The sequence below is a fragment of the Leuresthes tenuis genome, unplaced genomic scaffold, assembly GCF_036924035.1.
Source record: "Leuresthes tenuis unplaced genomic scaffold, fLeuTen1.0.hap1 SCAF_1, whole genome shotgun sequence".
Classification (NCBI taxonomy): Eukaryota; Metazoa; Chordata; class Actinopteri; order Atheriniformes; family Atherinopsidae; genus Leuresthes; species Leuresthes tenuis.
This window is the reverse complement of record NW_027325355.1, coordinates 28,151,615-28,165,588: the sequence shown is the minus strand read 5'-3', so window position 1 is coordinate 28,165,588 and position 13,974 is coordinate 28,151,615. Positions and strand designations below refer to the sequence as shown.

Sequence of the window (13,974 nt, the reverse complement as noted above, 5' to 3'; positions counted from 1 at the left end):
TACCACAATTTGTTTGCATTTGTGGATATTTTAACATCGGTTATGTGTTATTTCTATTCTGCTTTCTTGTAATTTAGTATTTATTGCAGTTTAAATTAGTCTATTCTGTAGCTGCCTTTCATGGTTATATTCATAGTTAGTCTTCATTTGGGGTCGGTTAGTCTTGTCTTGCTGCTCTGCTTCGTCTCATTCCATATTCTCACCCATAGTTTTACTCAGTTTTAACCCCACTTATTCACCTGTGTTCAAGCTTCTCAGCTGCAATCATTCACTGATCAATTCCCACAGTTTTAAGCTCTTTGGTTATCTATATTTAATACATTTGATAAATATATTCTAATGTATATATGACTTTGGGATCCAACCAAGAATGCAAAACAATGTTGGCTGCAGTCTACATTCAGAGAAGACAAGCCACCACAACATGAGGGGAATCCAGAGGGTGCATATCCTGCTGCTTTCATTGCCAGATCTGCAAACTACAGAATAGAAGCTGTCCATTCATTTCTGAGACAGAGTAATCATCAGCTTTGATTGCCACATCAATTTTTGGCTGAACATGAAAGACAGAAATCTTTCCCTGACAAAAACACAATCACAATATTATTCCACTGCAGGTGTTTTTCAAGGACAGGATCTTAAGGGAGAAAATGTGTGATGGGACTCTCTGAAAGCCAGGAGCACAAAAAAAGCTTGGCAGAGTTCAGAGTTGTCTGAGCCAGCAAAGGTTTGAGGCGTGCACAGAAGCTTCATGTTCTTTCATCAGATCTTTCCTCGGGCCTTAACGTACTCCCAGCTAAAATGGGACAGCTTATCTGCTGCACAGGATTTCAAACCATAATTCATCCACAGTGACAGAGGAATGCTCCTGAAGCTGATTCAATACTTATAATATGTTCCTGCAGCCAACATGGCAAGGTGATAGAGATGTCCTGAAATCAAATCATGTACTGTTGTTCATGTACTGACCATCCTTATCAGGCAGGGCACACCCTGAACAGGCTGTCAGTGCATCACAGTGCCAACAAAGAGAAAGATGAGACAAAGAACCATGCACACTCACGCCTGAGACCAATTTAGAAACACCAGTTAATCAAAGAGGCATGTTTTTGGACTGTGGGGGAATCTGGAGCATCTGGAGAGAAGCCCTGACCGACTCTTCTTTTCTCCATGGCGCCAGTTAAATGTTGAGTCAGACCGAAGATTTCAAGGAAAGCAGTGAGTTCTTTAGCTTGCTTATTATGGGCTACATCCACGTGCACATTCAAGTCCCCTGTTATGACTAAACAGTCAAAAGCAGTGCACACAGCTTAAAGTAAGTCAGTAAAATCATCAATCAAACAATTCTGTGGTGATATAAAGTATGGAAGATTGTTTTATCTCCATTTTAAATGACACATGCCCAAATTAAGGAAAAAAGTAAATATCTATTGTCCCTAAATATGGCTCAAAGAGCCTCGCCACTCCAGTTTTGTCGTGTCATATTTCAGTTAAACACAAAAAAATCAAAATTGTATCAAAAGTGTCAAAAGCATTGTTAGACAGGAACAAGTCAGAAAGCTGTTTGTCACGATTTACGTTCTGTTTCATGTCTTGTCTCATCATTTCCTGTTTTATTTAGAAAAATCACTAACTTTCTCCTCTCGTTTCAGGTACCTTGACCTTCCTCCCGTGTCAAGTGTCTGATTGTCTTCCCTGATTCCCAAAGTGTTTCCACCTGTTCCCCTTGGTCCCTCATGTGTTCAAATAGTCTGCGTTTCCCTTGTCTTGTGCCAGTTTGTTGCCTCTTGCCATGAGCCTCAATCTAGCCTTCTTGTCCACAGTCACAGTCTTGCCTGGAGCCTGCAGTCGAGCAACTCTCCTGCAGAGCATATTTATTTGTAAATTATTCACAGTCGTAGTTTATGTATTTATTAAACAACAGTAAGTGTTTCATAGCTTTGTTTTGTTCCTAAGTTTTTGGAGGGACTTGATTGGTAACTTTCATAGTTCCTCCCCTCGTGGAGCGGTTTTATGTTTTGTTCTTGAAAGGTTTTGTGCCGCCTTTGAAGGCGAGTTTAAGATTACAGTTAATTTTTCATAGTGCCTTTTTTAAGAGTGCGTCTTTCGTTTAAATCCGCCTCATTAGGAGAGCGTGAGAGTTTATTTTGCAATCATTCATAGCTTTCCTGTTTTCCTCCTAGAGTGGAGAGGTTTTTTTGTTTAACTTTCATAGCTGCACTCATCCTCAGCCATAGTTACTGAGGAGAGTGCTTAGGATTTTCACAGCCTGTTCTTTTGCTCTGTGAGGAGATCCTCAACCTGCCTTGCTGTCTTTATAAAATAAACATCTTTGAATCTGAACTGACCCTGCATTTGTGTCCTGAAGCCCTGACACTGTTGGTATACAACTTTTTCTAGGACTTCGCCTCAGAAGTTCTACAAGGTCTATCTAAATAAAAGAGAAACTGTATCATGAGTTAAGTTTTCAATGAAATGCATAAAACTGTTTTCTTTCAAAGAATCAACATGGATATGTATCTCTAACAGTGATTACAGAAAGTGAGTATACTTGTTTTTGTAAAAATGAAAGATAAGTATAGTGTTCAAATGTGTGCTCATCATGCAGACTTTATTCACACAGTAAAGGCTGAAAGTACACGCATTGTCTTTTAATAAATTTATGCAAGGGCCTTAGAGAATAAATCAAGTTTTATGACTGTATACAAATTACATTTCTTTTCTTTCGAAGCGTTCTCTATGAATAACAATTATAAGATACAAGCAGGAAAAACTACTAATATGATAACATAATGAAGACCTATCATGCAATATGGTTTTTAATCATTTAAATGCAAGACTATTACAATGGTATCTGTGCTACTATCAGTTCTTTAACACAAGTACATTATTTACCACTTTGTTGCTTGAACTGGTTTGGATTTCTCTGCCAGAAGGTGACGAGATAGGGGGGACATTTAAGAGCTTTGTCCGCAAGGTCATTTTCTCGTGTCACTACTTGAACACAGAACAATGTCTCAGTATTTGACGTCCTGAAGTGTGCTGTGACTTCGTAAAGGAGGCCGCAACTCTCTGCAATTGTGGTCGTGCCATTGTATACGTTTAGCAAGCTGGTATTTGGGGAAATGGACCTGACTTCCAGCTGCTCATGTCCCATTGCAGATACATCCACAGGCAACACTATGTAGGCATGCAAAAACCTCTCTCCAGTGGTGCACTTGAGCTCGGTAGACCAGCAGTATTCCCCAAGGTCTCCTGTGAAAATAAACCCGTCTATAAAGGCCAATACATGGCAGATCATATAAGAATATCTGTTAAATGTATAGATGATTTGCAATTGTATCTTACTGTAAATTAACAGCTACTGTAATCAATAACAGAAGACTGTAATCTGCAGTCATCTTCCATCCCCAAATTCAGTATAAGGCTCATGAAGTTATGCATTTTTTTTTTATAGTTTTATCTAATTTGAAGTACAATCAGACATCCATGATCACATAAAGTTATAGTGCTATAGTTGGATTAAAAAAAAAGGTTACATTCTTCACAGATCTACGTCAGTCAGGCAACGTTAGAAACCTCTTTAACCACTGATGTCTCAGCTTTTAGCTTTGGTGTTATTCTTAATACACAAGCTGACATTTAGTCTGGCAGCAAATCTTGCTAAAGTTGTGGATTCTTACCTTCTGTGGAGTCCATCATCCGTATATTATGTCTGTCCTGAAGCTGCAATTTCTTTATATATGTCATCGAAGTGCACTCCAACAAACAGTCTGTCAGTTGGTTCATAGAGCTGGGCTTCGGCTTCATTTTCAGCAACGTTTCTTTCTCTAAGCATTCAATTGCTCCAACAGCCAGAAATAGTGGGGACAGTAAACCAAAAAACACCCATAAAATGATATATCTCGACATTCTGTCCAGGACTGATTGAAGAAAAACAAAAAAAGGAAAGAAAACTGCCTGCAATATTCAGTGATATCCAAACATTTACAGAGCTTAAAGTATCAACCTAAAATTCAGAATCTGAGCACAAATGAATGCACAGCCAGTGAAAACAAAGAGGGTTGCTCAGTATAATGCACGTGTTACTCCTCCTCTCAGCAGCACCTGGTTTTCAGAGAACAGTGCCAAAGTTCCTTCGTCTCCGATTTCCCTCCCTCTTACCCCAACATCACGAGTTTCTGCCTGCATGGTAGTTATGTCTGAATAAAGAATAATAACTGAGGAAATATTCATTGGAATAATCTTAAAAAATTGAGAGGTAGAAATGATTAAGATTACATCGCAAAGTCATAAGGATAAATCAATTAAAACTGGACATTAATAGACTTGTGAAAACTTACCATGAAGTAACTAAATAAAGTGAGTATATAACAAACTGATACAATAACATAAAAAAAACTGAGAATCATCACCAACAACAGAAACTATCAAAGAGAAAGCATACGTCTATCAACAAAGTTGGATTATTAAATTCTTTCTATTCATGCACAACCTTCGAAAAAATAGAGCTGAGACTAAAATGCTTTAGGAGATTAAAATCAGTATCTTTAAAATTTATAATCTTTCAAATTAGACTTTTAATGCAAGCTTTATACAGACAATATTACTCAAACGGTTTAATTGTGCACCAGTAAAGTTGTGGCCTCTTGTATTTGCATGGCAGCTGAAAAAAAAGGGCATTCATGAGGAATCACAGCAGACAAGTTGTTTGTATCCAAGAGTAGGTGAGTCCAAGTTTTAAGAGGCACATAGTTATCTCGGAAACATATCTGTTCTGAAAACACAACCGGTGCAAAACTCTCAAGGCTGACAAACGTTATTCAAGGGTGACCAAGAACTAGTAGAATTAAAACAGAATTTTCTTCTGCTTTCATCTGAAGTCATGGCTGAGAATTTCTGCAACAGGTTGAAAAGCATCAGTGTCAATAACTCATCTGTAGAAGTCTGTTATATAATCAACATAAATAATTGTTTTGGTAAGGTGGAAATGAAAATATCAGTTGTTAAGTGGATTTTTTTTTATACATTTCTGACAGATTACTGTTGATAAGGATACTGTCGGCGTATTTCCAGATTCTCTCATGTGTCTCTTACCCATAAGCCCAAGGTTGTTCCTTTCAGTCTCAGTAGGTTTAAATTGATACCGACTAAATATAGGTTAAAATGAAGGATTTAAGCTCCATAACAACAAGCCTCTGCCTAATTTATACCCTCATTCGACTGATCCTTGCTTATCTACAAAGATTAAATGGAAATCTTTCACATTAGAGGCCGAGTCGCATGTCAAAGAACTGGCTTCAGAGAGTGCTTGGCTCAAGAAAGTCTCACATTTCTGGAGGAAACACTCAGCAACATTCTTTATTGGTCTGTCCTTGTTTGTTGGTAAATTTTAACACGCAGATTTATCTTACAAAAGAAGTGGACTTGTGTTTTGTGTCTGGTAGGCTCGACAAATCTGTTATTGGTTCACCGGTACAGCTGGAATGCAAAGCTGACTTTGCTTTGGTTCCAAGATGAGAGCTAAAAACATGGAGTATCACAGAGAATCAATCAACAGTGTGAGTGTTTGTAAGAGAAGATAGCCCTGTGTATAATGATACTTTGGATACACCAGGTGGCTCATGTCAAACACTCAGGGCTCTTGGACAAATCTCATCCTACTCTTTGTTGGGCTGACAGGTGTTGCCACGTCCACAGCCACAGCTGCGAGTCAGATGCACGTTAGAAATCCCAACGGAGCTGGTTTCATGCATGGAGACGATGGGCACCAGTTCCTGCAAGGTGGGCTGACAGCATGGCACCTGGTCCTGGAGAAACTTTGGGAAAGGGACTCAGATGATGCTGTGACAGCAGAAAATTATCAACTAAATTAAACACAAGATTGAAGTTATTTCATTTCTGAAAATTAATAAAATGATAATAGGCTTATTTCTGAAACACACTAAGGGTAAGTAATGCTACATGCTGTTTGTAGCTCCAGTACACTGAAACCCAGGCAAAAGGGAAATATTGTCCGAATAATACTACTATATATATATATATATTTTTTTTTTAAATCAAAAACTGCAGATATTGCACTGAATCATACAAATTTGCAATTCTCTATGTCACCAAAGCAAGATCTATTTGTTAATGAAATGGGGACTAATTCTTATGTAAATAAAATAGATTGTAAGTGTCTTAAAAGAGAATGTCTTTAAGATTTGTACCTGCGAGTTTACATCTGTCAGGAACTGGTAGAACGGTAGGACCCAGATGCAGCTCTTTTCCAAAAGAAATCAAAAGGTTTATTCCAAAACACAAGAACAGGGAGCAAAGGCAAAAACAAAGGGCGGCAGAGCCGGATCAAAAATACTTAACTATGAAAACAAAACAAGACTATGAATAAATAACTGTGAAAACAAAACAAGACTATGAATAAATAACTGTGAAAACAAAACAAGACTATGAATAAATAACTGTGAAAACAAAACAAGACTATGAATAAATAACTGTGAAAACAAAACAAGACTATGAATAAATAACTGTGAAAACAAAACAAGACTATGAATAAATAACTGTGAAAACAAAACAAGACTATGAATAAATAACTGTGAAAACAAAACAAGACTATGAATAAATAACTGTGAACAGGACTATGACATGACAAGACAGGACAGGACAGGACAGGACTATGGCTATGGGTCAAAATCAGCCTTCTCTTTCTGTGGCAAGGCATGAAGGGATAGTGAGGATTCTGCAGTGAATGAAAGGAAACCAGGAGACTAAATACTGTGGAGGGAGTGATCAGTGAATGCGGTGCAGCTGTGAGCAATGAAGCAGGTGATGTGAGTGAACCGAGGTGGCAGGGGAAAAACATGACTGGAACATAACCTGAAAACATGATTAAACATAAACTGTGACATGAAAAACAAACTGTGACAGAACAGACAACATCCTGAACACTGGAGGCTGAGGATGAACACTGCACGGTGTTATCTGCAGAACTACTGAACAACGGTCAGGCTAAAAGGGTGGATCACCCAGCTGTCCCAGCCCAGATCTGGACAGAAAAAGAATGGGTGACGATACATACGAATAAACAGAAAATCGTGTCAACATACAGCACACAAACACACATTGTGGCATACCTTTCATGAAGATGTCAGAGGCCATGGAACAGCACCTCAGGCTGGTATTGTTTCCACTGTCAGGTGAGTAGTCAGAGGCAGCTGGAGAAAGAGGGACACTGTCAGAAAAATTCTCTCAAAATTAGGCTCAGAGTCGCTGGATACGATTAACACAAAACATTTATTTCTTACAAGAAAGAGACAAGTCCGCACAACCTGTCAGGAAGCTGCTCAGAGTTGTCTCCCTAACAAAATGGTGCTATTGCTATTTATATTGTTTATGTTTGCTGGCCACACAATGTTATGGGAAAAGGACATTACTCGCCATTTAATGTTATGGGAAGACGAGTTCAGACAGTCCAAACTGTTTTGCTTGCTACATAGTATTATGAGAACCAAAAGACAGGAGGAGGCCTCCCCCCATCACAGAAACTCTTATTCTTGCAGCTTTTCTCATAGTATAACTATATAATTTTTCTAACAGACACCCTAAACTTTAGCTGCAGACTGTGACTGAACGAGTATATGACCTGCTGGATTACACTTACATTTTGTGTATGGTGCACTTTGTGTGAAGATGGTGCTGAAGGTTTTCTGCCATGGCTCTTGGACACTGTCCAGCCCACCCGCAGGCAGCGGAGGCTCAGTCTGCATGTTGAGAGCCCCGAGGAGACTCTTCCTGATGGACTGCATATGACTCATCCTGGTATCTGAACACCCAACACAGTAAAACAATGAAATATGACTAAAATAATGAAAGCTGAGTTAAAAAAAAACAAACAGACATAATAGAACAAAGCTATTGAGATCCTGAATGACCTGTAGAAGCACTTTACAGGTGTTCAGCTGAGAAATTAATAAGTAATGTGACATACAATGATTTGGTCCTCTGACGACCCTTGGACAGATCAGATTGTTCTCACAAAGCTGAAATGAGACAATGGGCTCACCATTCATGCCTCAGCAGAACCCTCTTAATACTTTAACCTGTGTGCTTTTGATTGATTACAAATAGGTGACGATTAATCTTCCCTGCACGCCACAAACAAAACATTTCATAAGCACATGAAAAATGCCGTTTTATTTCATAAACATGTAAAAACTGACCTGTGACGAGAAATAGGAGAATTAGCAGAAGCCACAGGCTCCTCCTTGGATGGATGCAAGACAAATTGAGTCACTATTGAAGAGCAAAAAAGCATCGCCATGACAATGAATGCAAAGGACATGGTGGATGAGCAGCGTTGTCGGTCTACAGAAGAAACGAGTTTGATTCAGGCAGGCGGCAAATTAAGGCAACTAACGGTTGGTCGTGCAAGTCTTGTAGGAGGAGGAGACAGGAGTGCTGAGACAAGGATGCTGCAGTAGGTACTATTAGCCAGGGGCTGGGAAGCTGTGTTTTTATCTTCTTGTACCCCAACATGGCCTTGAGATACTTCACATTGTTGTCTTGTTCCCTGTTCTGTGTGAAAGAGCACAAGAAGGGTGATACAGCAGAGGTAGAGTCGAACATGAAGGTTTGGAGGGAGACTGATGAAAAATGCAGCCATACAATATGTGTGTACGAACACAACACTGCCACAGGTCAAAGTTTCCTGATGATTATTGGAGAAATCATATTTAAAGATGTCATTGTACGAGAGCGTTTCCAGATATGTGCCCTTTCCCCTGAGGGCTAATTCAGTGCAGCATCGTGTGAACTATGAAAGATGAAACCGATCACCAAGTAGGTCACAAATGTAGACCCACTGGCAGAGTTTGGGCTCTAGATTACGTTAGTGGAGGGGCCCTAAAATGGAAAACACATCAGAATAATACATACAAAATGCATGAAATTAGAGAGAATATAACAACGTAGAACAAATAGAAAGATCTGGCTTTCTATACACCTCACAAAGTGAGGTAATGACATCACACAAGATATTAATCTAAAAGGTTTACACCAGTCATGAATATTGATGATGAAAGTAAAGATGGTTTTCCCTACACTGAAATATTTTCTGTCAGATTAATCATCACCAAAACAGAAAAGAGATTGAAACCGGAAAGGAAAAAGAAAACTCATATTGAATCGCACTGAGTGGATGAACTTTGCACAAGAGGAAAATGTACAAATCCCCAGTTCTGCAGTGTCTGGGTGTAAGAACTACTGCTTTACAAGCCAGAGCTTTCTCAAAATCTGATTCGGTGCCAAAGCTGACCCTTTATTTAGGCTCTGGCTTCCCCTACAGTCATGAAATGTAATACCACTGTGATAAAGACAAATCTCCATGTGAGCCCTGCAAATATACAGCCATATACACATTTTTAGTTATGTCTAAGAGGACATAAAAAAAGCTTTGTCTTTGTATGATAAAATCATTAACAGTGAATTTTAGAAGGAGCTGAGCCAGAAGGCGAAGCTGTCGATTTACTGGTCAATCTACGTTCCTACCCTCACCGATGGTCCCGAGCTGTGGGTAGAGACCGAAAGAACAAGATCGCGAATACAAGCGGCCGAAATGGGTTTCCTCCGCAGGGTGTCTGGGCCTCCCTTAGAGATAGGGTGAGAAGCTCAGTCATCCGGGAGGGGCTCGGAGTAGAACCGCTGCTCCTCCGCATTGAAAGGAGTCAGATGAGGTGGCATCTGGTTAGGATGCCCCCTGGAGGCCTCCCTGGGGAGGTGTTCAGGGCCCGTCCCACTGGGAGGAGACCCCGGGGGAGACCCAGGACACGTTGGAGAAACTATGTCTCTCGGCTGGCCTGGGAACGCCTCGGGGTCCCCCCGGAAGAGCTGGAGGAAGTGGCCGGGGACAGGGACGTCTGGGTTTCTCTGCTCAAGCTGCTGCCCCCGCGACCCCCGGAGAAGCAGCAGATAATGGATGGATGGATGAATTTTATACTGTGGCCTTGATATTCAAATCACAATTAAAAAATAGCATTATAAATGAGGATTTATTTAGGAGAAGTGTGAGACAAAGTATGTCGTGGACAGATATGCAGAGCATGGTCTCCAAAGAAAATTAAACAAAAAAAGAAGAAACATTTCTGAAAACGTTCCATTTGTTGGCTGCAGTCTACATTCAGAGAAGAAAAGCCGCCACCACATGAGGGGAATCCAGATATTTTGCTCTGCTTCGTCTCATTCCATATTCTCACCCATAGTTTTACTCAGTTTTAACCCCACTTATTCACCTGTGTTCAAGCTTCTCAGCTGCAATCATTCACTGATCAATTCCCACAGTTTTAAGCTCTTTGGTTATCTATATTTAATACATTTGATAAATATATTCTAATGTATATATGACTTTGGGATCCAACCAAGAATGCAAAACAATGTTGGCTGCAGTCTACATTCAGAGAAGACAAGCCACCACCACATGAGGGGAATCCAGAGGGTGCATATCCTGCTGCTTTCATTGCCAGACCTAAAACTACAGAATAGAAGCTGTCCATTTATTTCTGAGACAGAGTAATCATCAGCTTTGATTGCCACATCAATTTTTGGCTGAACATGAAAGACAGAAATCTTTCCCTGATAAACCCAAGGACAATATTATTCCACTGCAGGTGTTTTTCAAGGACAGGATCTTAAGGGAGAAAATGTGTGATGTGACTCTCTGAAAGCCAGGAGCACAAAAAAAGCTTGGCAGAGTTCAGAGTTGTCTGAGCCAGCAAAGGTTTGAGGCGTGACCTGAGATAGAGACGTCCTGAAAGCACGCTTTGTTGTACGTACTAACAGTTGTGAAAAAGACAAAGTACATCGCCTTACAATTCTAAAGTACCTTGAGCCATGCTGTTGTAGATTTGCTTGTATTTTGGCTCCATTTTTGTGAGCCAGTTTCAGCCCAGCTTTAGCTGTGGGACAGATGGCCTCACATCTGACTCTAGAATACTTTGGTATCCAGAGGAGTTCATGGTGGACTCAATGACTGCAAGGAGCCCAGGTCCTGTGGCTGCAGAACCAGCCCAGATCATCACTATGAAGTGTTTGTGCTGATAACGTCTTGAATGTACAGGCAGCAACAATTGATTTTATAAGATCATTGCTGATCTTTCTTATTTGGCATCGTGTTCACACACCAGACCAGCAAACTGACAAAGTGTCTGGTTCTGCAGAGATACTCACACCTACTGAGGATCAGTTACACAAGTCTATTTGATTAGCTGCACTTGGATATTTCTCATCTTCATTAAACCCCTTGAAGCAGTAAGGCTCTGCTTAGCTTTTCACATATTGCTTCTGCATGGTGACTTAGTTTCTGTTTCGAATGACACATCATATTATTTCATGTACTGTTGTGCATCTGAGGTTATACTGGAGACCATCCTTGTCAGCCATCGGGCAGGGCACACCCTGAACAGGCTGCCAGTGCATCACAGTGCCAACAAAGAGAAAGATGAGACAAAGAACCATATATACTCACGCCTGAGACCAATTTAGAAACACCAGTTAATCAAAGAGGCATGTTTTTGGACTGTGGGGGAATCTGGAGCATCTGGAGAGAAGCCCCGCATGCACAAAGTGGACATGCAGACACCACAGAGAAAGGCCTAATCTGTAATTACGCTTTGCTGTGACATGACGGTGCTAACCGCCACCACTGTGCAGCCCCACAGCATTTATTTGACAGCGAGGCTGAATGAGACTGAGATGGAACACAAACACTGTATGAGCAAGTTATAAAAGCTGGATCCTTTTAACTTATTTCAGATGACTGATGAGATGTTACATTGCTTCACTTGTACTATTACTTTCTCCCATTACTGTCATATGTTTTGTAATCTTACTTTTCTTTTTTTTTTTTAAAAAGGTTATTTCACCACTAGTTGCCTTTGACAATGGGTTTAGACCAGTTAGACTATACGGTGCTTCAATCTTACTTTTTTAAAAAGTAAGATTGAAAAGAAATATGTGATTAAGTGTTTCATAAGATGCTCCACGAGTATCAACAACACTGAAGATCTCCATTTCAAACCTCATCATCTGCAGGTCTCAGTTTCTCAGTGTTGGCATACAAGGACAAAAGCGTAACTCAGTGTCTTTACCAGGTGAGACGATTATCAACACATGCCCACATTTAAAGAATAACCAACATGACTTATATTTCTCACATGGTCAACAAACCACATGGAAATACCAAAGAGAGTAGGCCAGTGTAAAAACAGTTCTCATAAGAGCTGCTGAAGTATAAGTTTATTGCACATGTGTAAACTGCAGTGCTTTCAAAGAGTCTTTTCAGCTCTTCCTTTGCTAGCATGGGGGAAACCCTCAGTGATGCATCTGTACCATGAGTGCTTGAAATTGCATAACTGTATGGTGGCTGGTACAGATGATTTAAGTTGTACAGTGGTTGGCTGAAAAATCAGTCATATAAGCTACAGTTATAATGTAAGTCTCTGAAAACCTAAACAAAACCCAAAGGAACAGAGCAACACTGAAGCCTGAGGCTTTAGGAGTTGATATACAATGTGGGATATGCCCCATTTTCACACTACTCTCACAGCAGCTGATCATTGCGTCACGGCACGGTGGACTACCAGCAGCGGATCAAGGAGATCTCAATCAAAGAGCCCAAATTAGATTTTTTTTTGCCTTCATTTCTTTCCCTCACTGCTCACTGAGCTGTGAAATAAAAAAAACAAAAACAAATGTTAAGCCATTGAATATATGAAGAAAATTATTGTTTTAACTCTTTAAGGGTTTAATGAGTCTTGTGCTGTTGTAATTTCACGTTTAATGTGCTACTAAAGATACAGGTACATGGTGCATGCAATTAAAACAATCATATTGAGGGAAATGTATTCTCTTAACAGAAGACAAAAATATATTTACTACTTGTATTGGTATGAAATATGCATATATCTGTAGGAAATCACAGAAAATGAATATATTTCAACATATATGTAATACATATGATAAATATGTCCAGACACATCAGATTGGTAACACAGTCTTGTTTGGTTCATCGCTCACCATCTGGAGTAGTAACAAGCAGTGAAGAGTTAATTACACTATATGGTAAAAATATTGGTAAAACCCCTCATTATATTTGCTTTTAGGCTGCCACCTCTTCTGATATCTTTCATGTTCAGTTTATGGGTTTTTCTGCCATCTTGTGGCCATGGATGGGAACTACAAGCATTGCAAATTTTTCTTAAATTTTAACAGCATATCAGCTTTCATCATGAGTGATACTATTTCTAGAAGTGACATATCTCAACTTACCAACGTTTCTGTCCGAAAAGACTTTCAGAAAGAGCCAGTTAGTCTCTGTCTTTTGTTTGAATTTATTTTGTAGTAAAACTCAAATAGATATAATGGCAGTAACCGGAAGAACAAAGCCCTAATGTGGTTACTTCATGTTAATGGTAATTTAAACGGAAAACAGTAATGGCCAGAATCTGCAACTAAAACTAAGCGTTGAATTAAAATGAGTCTACAAATATGAAGTACTTCCGATTATACTATTGACAGGGCGAGAGGTGCAGCCTGGACAGAGACACAATTAACCTGACATGCATGTTTTTGAACGGTGGGAGGAAGCCGGAGTCCCCGGAGAGAACCCCCGCATAAACAGGGAAGAACATGCAAACTCCACACAGAAAGGCCCCAGCCGGGAGTTGGGAATTTATTTAGTTTTATTTAATTTTCTTATTTAAAGTGTTTTTACCTAGAATATATAAGAAATTTCAAACAACATTGAATTCAGTATATATTTTTTAAACCTGGCAGTCTTAATGTTTTGCTTTTCTAAAACAACTCCTAGAATATATATATATGAAAAAGAACTTAAATCTTCTGAAACCTTCTCCAGGTCTTTGAGCCTTTCTTCCTTCACTCTGCTCAGGTGGTCCTTGGTTGTTCAAGGTCAAAGGCTCA

At 39.6% G+C, this 13,974-nt stretch overlaps 1 pseudogene; it reads right to left on the bottom strand.

The window, feature by feature from the left end:
- Window positions 1-5,314: 5,314 nt before the first annotated feature.
- LOC140291086 (bone morphogenetic protein 6-like) lies at window positions 5,315-8,596 on the bottom strand (annotated as a pseudogene).
- Between the last annotated feature and the right edge of the window lie 5,378 nt (window positions 8,597-13,974).